We start from the raw sequence: 6,000 nt of genomic DNA, 5'->3' as shown, positions 1-6,000 counted from the left end.
TATCTAAACCAAATGCACCATTGAAGCTGGTGCAAGATAGACATTGAACTCAGGGTCGTAATGTTGAGAACCGTGCTTGCACAGATCAGAGGGCGTTGGTGGTATAGTGGTGAGCATAGCTGCCTTCCAAGCAGTTGACCCGGGTTCGATTCCCGGCCAACGCAGTACCAATTCTTATATATTCTACAATCAGGATATATTTTAATGCAACATGTCACAAAATGGAAATATCATGAACAGATTAATCAGCCCTTATATAAAAAATAAACAAATATGTAGGCAAGCATCTCGATCGCCCCCTTCAGCTATACTCATTGTCCCTAACTATATGATAAGTTTCATAAAGCAGAGTCACCACTCACATGAGCTGGTAATAAATATGTTACAGTGGGAAGACAATGAACGGGCTGAGGCCCGACCACACATTATAACTAAAGCATCTCTATGTTAAAAAGCATTCCTAGGTAATGTCTAGCCTCTGAAAAAATATGTAAAATCCATCCATAAATCTGGCAAAAAGTCCCCAATATTTTGGGCATACTTGTGCTCTCACCCTGAATGTAGCGCCACCTTGTAGGCGCCGAAGGTAACTGCGGCTCACAAAATGTTTTATCAGAAGGCAAGTTGAGAGGAATCCAAGAGGCAGATGTCCTTGGAAAGAGCCTCTGACTGCAGCAGGAAGGATGGATGCTTCAAATTTGCACAGTTTCCTGCCCATCGTCCTCTCACGTCCCGAACGCCCACGTCACTCCCCTGAATGCTCCTCATCTGCATAAAGAGAACACTCTGAAAAAGGAGCAGAGTGGCGCAGCGGAAGCGTGCTGGGCCCATAACCCAGAGGTTCGATGGATCGAAACCATCCTCTGCTAATTTTGCTTGATTTTTCTTCCAAGGACCAAGCTGTCATTTCCACGCTGCCGGAAAGGAAAAGCGCAAGCTTGTGCCAGCTAAGTGATATAAGACTTCTCAACTATCTGTGTCTGCTGAAATACAAGAGAGGGAGTGTCAAAGGATCCACCCTGTACTTTGAAAGTAAAGACACACAATAATAAGCATACATGACTGGTGGGACCTTCAAACACTTTTCTGTGCAGGCTTTGAATTTCATTCTTCCCTTTTTGTTCTGCTCTTATCTATCTCCTGGGCATTTCATGGAATGTTCTCTCTTTCTCTTCCCTGCTTTGCTTCCCTTGCTGCCTCTATATGTTTTATATATATATTAATTGTACTGCTGCTTTCCATTCTTCTCTTCTGCACAGCTTTGTCCTTGGTTTTAATCCCCAGTTCCTTACCCTCTGCAAATAACGTTCTACTGCTTTTCATGTTGGTATCTAAACCAAATGCACCATTGAAGCTGGTGCAAGATAGTCATTGATCTCTGAGTCATAATATTTAGAACCGAGAGCGCAAATGTCAGAGGGCGTTGGTGGTATAGTGGTGAGCATAGCTGCTTCCCAAGCAGTTGACCCGGGTTCGATTCCCGGCCAACGCAATGCAAATACTTATATATTCTGCAAGCAGGATATACTTTAATTCAACATTTCACAAAATGGAAATATCATGAACAGATTAATCAGCCATATATAAAGAAATAAACAAATACGTAGGCAAACCTCTCGATCGCCCCTTCTGCTACATTCATTGTCCTGATATATGATAAGTTTCATAAAGCAGAGTCACCACTCACATGTGCTGGTAATAAATATGTTACAGTGGGCAGACATTATAACTCTAGCATCTCTATGTTAGAAAGCATTTCTAGGCAATATCTAGCCTCTGAAAAAAATATACAAGATCCACCGATAAATCTGTCAAAAGTCCTTAACATTTTGTGCATACTTGTGCTCTCACCTGCATGTAGCGCCACCTTGTAGCTGTCGAAGGTAACTGCGGCTCACAAAATGTTTTATCAGAAGGCCAAGTTGAGAGGAATCCAAGAGGCAGATGTCCATGGAAAGAGCGTCTCACTGCAGCAGGAAGGTTGGATGATTCAAATTTGCATAGTTTCCTGTCCAACGTCCACTCACGTCCCGAACGCTCCCAAAACGCTCAAAAGCCTCAGCCCTCACCGGGTAGATCTCTGGCACCCCAGGTAAAGCCAAATCCTGAGCATGCTAGCGCTAGTATCACAGAGAGAGATATAGAGGGTTCAAGAGCTGCTGTCTTGATAAAGGTTTGAAACGGCTAGTGCCCTGAGAGTGTCTGACTTTCAGTTATGACTGATTGTGAGAGGGGAAGATGAAGTTTTTTCTATACCCAGCATGCCTTGCGATATACTTAGGCAAATGAGGTGAGAGCCCGACCAATCCCATGCTACTCTGCTGAATGCTCCTCATCTGCATAAAGAGAACACTTTCCCAAAGCAGCAGAGTGGCGCAGCGGAAGCGTGCTGGGCCCATAACCCCAGAGGTCGATGGATCGAAACCATCCTCTGCTAGTTTTGCTTGATTTTTCTTCCAAGGACCAAGCTGTCATTTTAAGGCTGCCAGCAAGGAAAAGCGCAAGCTTGTGCCAGCTATGGTAGAAACGACTTCTGAACTATCTGTGTCTGCTGAAATACAAGAGAGGGATCGTCAAAGGGATCCACCCTGTACCTTGAAAGTAAAGACACACAATAATAAGCATAAATGACTGGTGGGACCTTCAAACACTTTTCTGGGCATGCTTTTGAATATCATTCTTCCCTTTTTTGTTCTGCTCTTATCTATCTCCTGGGCATTTCCTGGAATGTTCTCTCTTTCTTTCCCCTGCTTTGCTTCCCATGCTGCCTCTATATGTTCATATCCATTATTTGTACTGCTGCTTACCATTCTTCTCTTCTTCACAGCTTTGTCCTTGGTTTCAATCCCAGTTCCTTACAATCTGCTAAAACCTTTCTACTGCTTCTCATGTTGGTATCTAAACCAAATGCACCATTGAAGCTGGTGCAAGATAGACATTGAACTCAGGGTCGTAATGTTGAGAACCGAGCTTGCACAGATCAGAGGGCGTTGGTGGTATAGTGGTGAGCATAGCTGCCTTCCAAGCAGTTGACCCGGGTTCGATTCCCGGCCAACGCAGTACCAATTCTTATATATTCTACAATCAGGATATATTTTAATGCAACATGTCACAAAATGGAAATATCATGAACAGATTAATCAGCCCTTATATAAAAAATAAACAAATATGTAGGCAAGCATCTCGATCGCCCCTTCAGCTATACTCATTGTCCTACTATATGATAAGTTTCATAAAGCAGAGTCACCACTCACATGAGCTGGTAATAAATATGTTACAGTGGGAAGACAATGAACGGGCTGAGGCCCGACCACACATTATAACTAAAGCATCTCTATGTTAAAAAGCATTCCTAGGTAATGTCTAGCCTCTGAAAAAAATATGTAAAATCCATCCATAAATCTGGCAAAAGTCCCCAATATTTTGGGCATACTTGTGCTCTCACCTGAATGTAGCGCCACCTTGTAGGCGCCGAAGGTAACTGCGGCTCACAAAATGTTTTATCAGAAGGCAAGTTGAGAGGAATCCAAGAGGCAGATGTCCTTGGAAAGAGCCTCTGACTGCAGCAGGAAGGATGGATGCTTCAAATTTGCACAGTTTCCTGCCCATCGTCCTCTCACGTCCCGAACGCCCACGTCACTCCCCTGAATGCTCCTCATCTGCATAAAGAGAACACTCTGAAAAAGGAGCAGAGTGGCGCAGCGGAAGCGTGCTGGGCCCATAACCCAGAGGTCGATGGATCGAAACCATCCTCTGCTAATTTTGCTTGATTTTTCTTCCAAGGACCAAGCTGTCATTTCCACGCTGCCGGAAAGGAAAAGCGCAAGCTTGTGCCAGCTAAGTGATATAAGACTTCTCAACTATCTGTGTCTGCTGAAATACAAGAGAGGGAGTGTCAAAGGATCCACCCTGTACTTTGAAAGTAAAGACACACAATAATAAGCATACATGACTGGTGGGACCTTCAAACACTTTTCTGTGCAGGCTTTGAATTTCATTCTTCCCTTTTTGTTCTGCTCTTATCTATCTCCTGGGCATTTCATGGAATGTTCTCTCTTTCTCTTCCCTGCTTTGCTTCCTTGCTGCCTCTATATGTTTTATATATATATTAATTGTACTGCTGCTTTCCATTCTTCTCTTCTGCACAGCTTTGTCCTTGGTTTTAATCCCCAGTTCCTTACCCTCTGCAAATAACGTTCTACTGCTTTTCATGTTGGTATCTAAACCAAATGCACCATTGAAGCTGGTGCAAGATAGTCATTGATCTCTGAGTCATAATATTTAGAACCGAGAGCGCAAATGTCAGAGGGCGTTGGTGGTATAGTGGTGAGCATAGCTGCTTCCCAAGCAGTTGACCCGGGTTCGATTCCCGGCCAACGCAATGCAAATACTTAGATATTCTGCAAGCAGGATATACTTTAATTCAACATTTCACAAAATGGAAATATCATGAACAGATTAATCAGCCATATATAAAGAAATAAACAAATACGTAGGCAAACCTCTCGATCGCCCCTTCTGCTACATTCATTGTCCTAATATATGATAAGTTTCATAAAGCAGAGTCACCACTCACATGTGCTGGTAATAAATATGTTACAGTGGGCAGACATTATAACTCTAGCATCTCTATGTTAGAAAGCATTTCTAGGCAATATCTAGCCTCTGAAAAAAATATACAAGATCCACCGATAAATCTGTCAAAAGTCCTTAACATTTTGTGCATACTTGTGCTCTCACCTGCATGTAGCGCCACCTTGTAGCTGTCGAAGGTAACTGCGGCTCACAAAATGTTTTATCAGAAGGCAAGTTGAGAGGAATCCAAGAGGCAGATGTCCATGGAAAGAGCGTCTCACTGCAGCAGGAAGGTTGGATGATTCAAATTTGCATAGTTTCCTGTCCAACGTCCACTCACGTCCCGAACGCTCCCAAACGCTCAAAAGCCTCAGCCCTCACCGGGTAGATCTCTGGCACCCAGGTAAAGCCAAATCCTGAGCATGCTAGCGCTAGTATCACAGAGAGAGATATAGAGGGTTCAAGAGCTGCTGTCTTGATAAAGGTTTGAAACGGCTAGTGCCTGAGAGTGTCTGACTTTCAGTTATGACTGATTGTGAGAGGGGAAGATGAAGTTTTTCTATACCCAGCATGCCTTGCGATATACTTAGGCAAATGAGGTGAGAGCCCGACCAATCCCATGCTACTCTGCTGAATGCTCCTCATCTGCATAAAGAGAACACTTTCCCAAAGCAGCAGAGTGGCGCAGCGGAAGCGTGCTGGGCCCATAACCCAGAGGTCGATGGATCGAAACCATCCTCTGCTAGTTTTGCTTGATTTTTCTTCCAAGGACCAAGCTGTCATTTTAAGGCTGCCAGCAAGGAAAAGCGCAAGCTTGTGCCAGCTATGGTAGAAACGACTTCTGAACTATCTGTGTCTGCTGAAATACAAGAGAGGGATCGTCAAAGGGATCCACCCTGTACCTTGAAAGTAAAGACACACAATAATAAGCATAAATGACTGGTGGGACCTTCAAACACTTTTCTGGGCATGCTTTGAATATCATTCTTCCCTTTTTGTTCTGCTCTTATCTATCTCCTGGGCATTTCCTGGAATGTTCTCTCTTTCTTTCCCCTGCTTTGCTTCCCATGCTGCCTCTATATGTTCATATCCATTATTTGTACTGCTGCTTACCATTCTTCTCTTCTTCACAGCTTTGTCCTTGGTTTCAATCCCAGTTCCTTACAATCTGCTAAAACCTTTCTACTGCTTCTCATGTTGGTATCTAAACCAAATGCACCATTGAAGCTGGTGCAAGATAGACATTGAACTCAGGGTCGTAATGTTGAGAAACCGAGCTTGCACAGATCAGAGGGCGTTGGTGGTATAGTGGTGAGCATAGCTGCCTTCCAAGCAGTTGACCCGGGTTCGATTCCCGGCCAACGCAGTACCAATTCTTATATATTCTACAATCAGGATATATTTTAATGCAACATGTCACAAAAT

At 43.7% G+C, this 6,000-nt stretch overlaps 7 non-coding genes across 7 annotated transcripts; all 7 read left to right on the top strand.

Annotated features, from left to right (window-relative positions):
* The first annotated feature begins 92 nt into the window (after positions 1–92).
* On the top strand, positions 93–164 carry TRNAG-UCC (transfer RNA glycine (anticodon UCC)). Its single transcript has one exon. It is a non-coding gene; the product is annotated as a tRNA-Gly (tRNA).
* A 1,256-nt stretch (positions 165–1,420) lies between these two features.
* On the top strand, positions 1,421–1,492 carry TRNAG-CCC (transfer RNA glycine (anticodon CCC)). Its single transcript has one exon. It is a non-coding gene; the product is annotated as a tRNA-Gly (tRNA).
* Positions 1,493–2,987: 1,495 nt separating this feature from the next.
* TRNAG-UCC (transfer RNA glycine (anticodon UCC)) lies at positions 2,988–3,059 on the top strand. Its single transcript has one exon. It is a non-coding gene; the product is annotated as a tRNA-Gly (tRNA).
* Positions 3,060–3,687: 628 nt separating this feature from the next.
* On the top strand, positions 3,688–3,759 carry TRNAM-CAU (transfer RNA methionine (anticodon CAU)). Its single transcript has one exon. It is a non-coding gene; the product is annotated as a tRNA-Met (tRNA).
* Positions 3,760–4,309: 550 nt separating this feature from the next.
* On the top strand, positions 4,310–4,381 carry TRNAG-CCC (transfer RNA glycine (anticodon CCC)). Its single transcript has one exon. It is a non-coding gene; the product is annotated as a tRNA-Gly (tRNA).
* An 867-nt stretch (positions 4,382–5,248) lies between these two features.
* Positions 5,249–5,320, top strand: TRNAM-CAU (transfer RNA methionine (anticodon CAU)). The gene has a single exon. It is a non-coding gene; the product is annotated as a tRNA-Met (tRNA).
* A 549-nt stretch (positions 5,321–5,869) lies between these two features.
* Positions 5,870–5,941, top strand: TRNAG-UCC (transfer RNA glycine (anticodon UCC)). Its single transcript has one exon. It is a non-coding gene; the product is annotated as a tRNA-Gly (tRNA).
* The last annotated feature ends 59 nt before the right edge of the window (positions 5,942–6,000 follow it).

This window comes from Lissotriton helveticus, unplaced genomic scaffold (assembly GCF_964261635.1).
Source record: "Lissotriton helveticus unplaced genomic scaffold, aLisHel1.1 SCAFFOLD_1115, whole genome shotgun sequence".
Classification (NCBI taxonomy): Eukaryota; Metazoa; Chordata; class Amphibia; order Caudata; family Salamandridae; genus Lissotriton; species Lissotriton helveticus.
The sequence above is the reverse complement of the archived record's forward strand: the minus strand, read 5'-3'. Positions and strand labels throughout refer to the sequence as shown.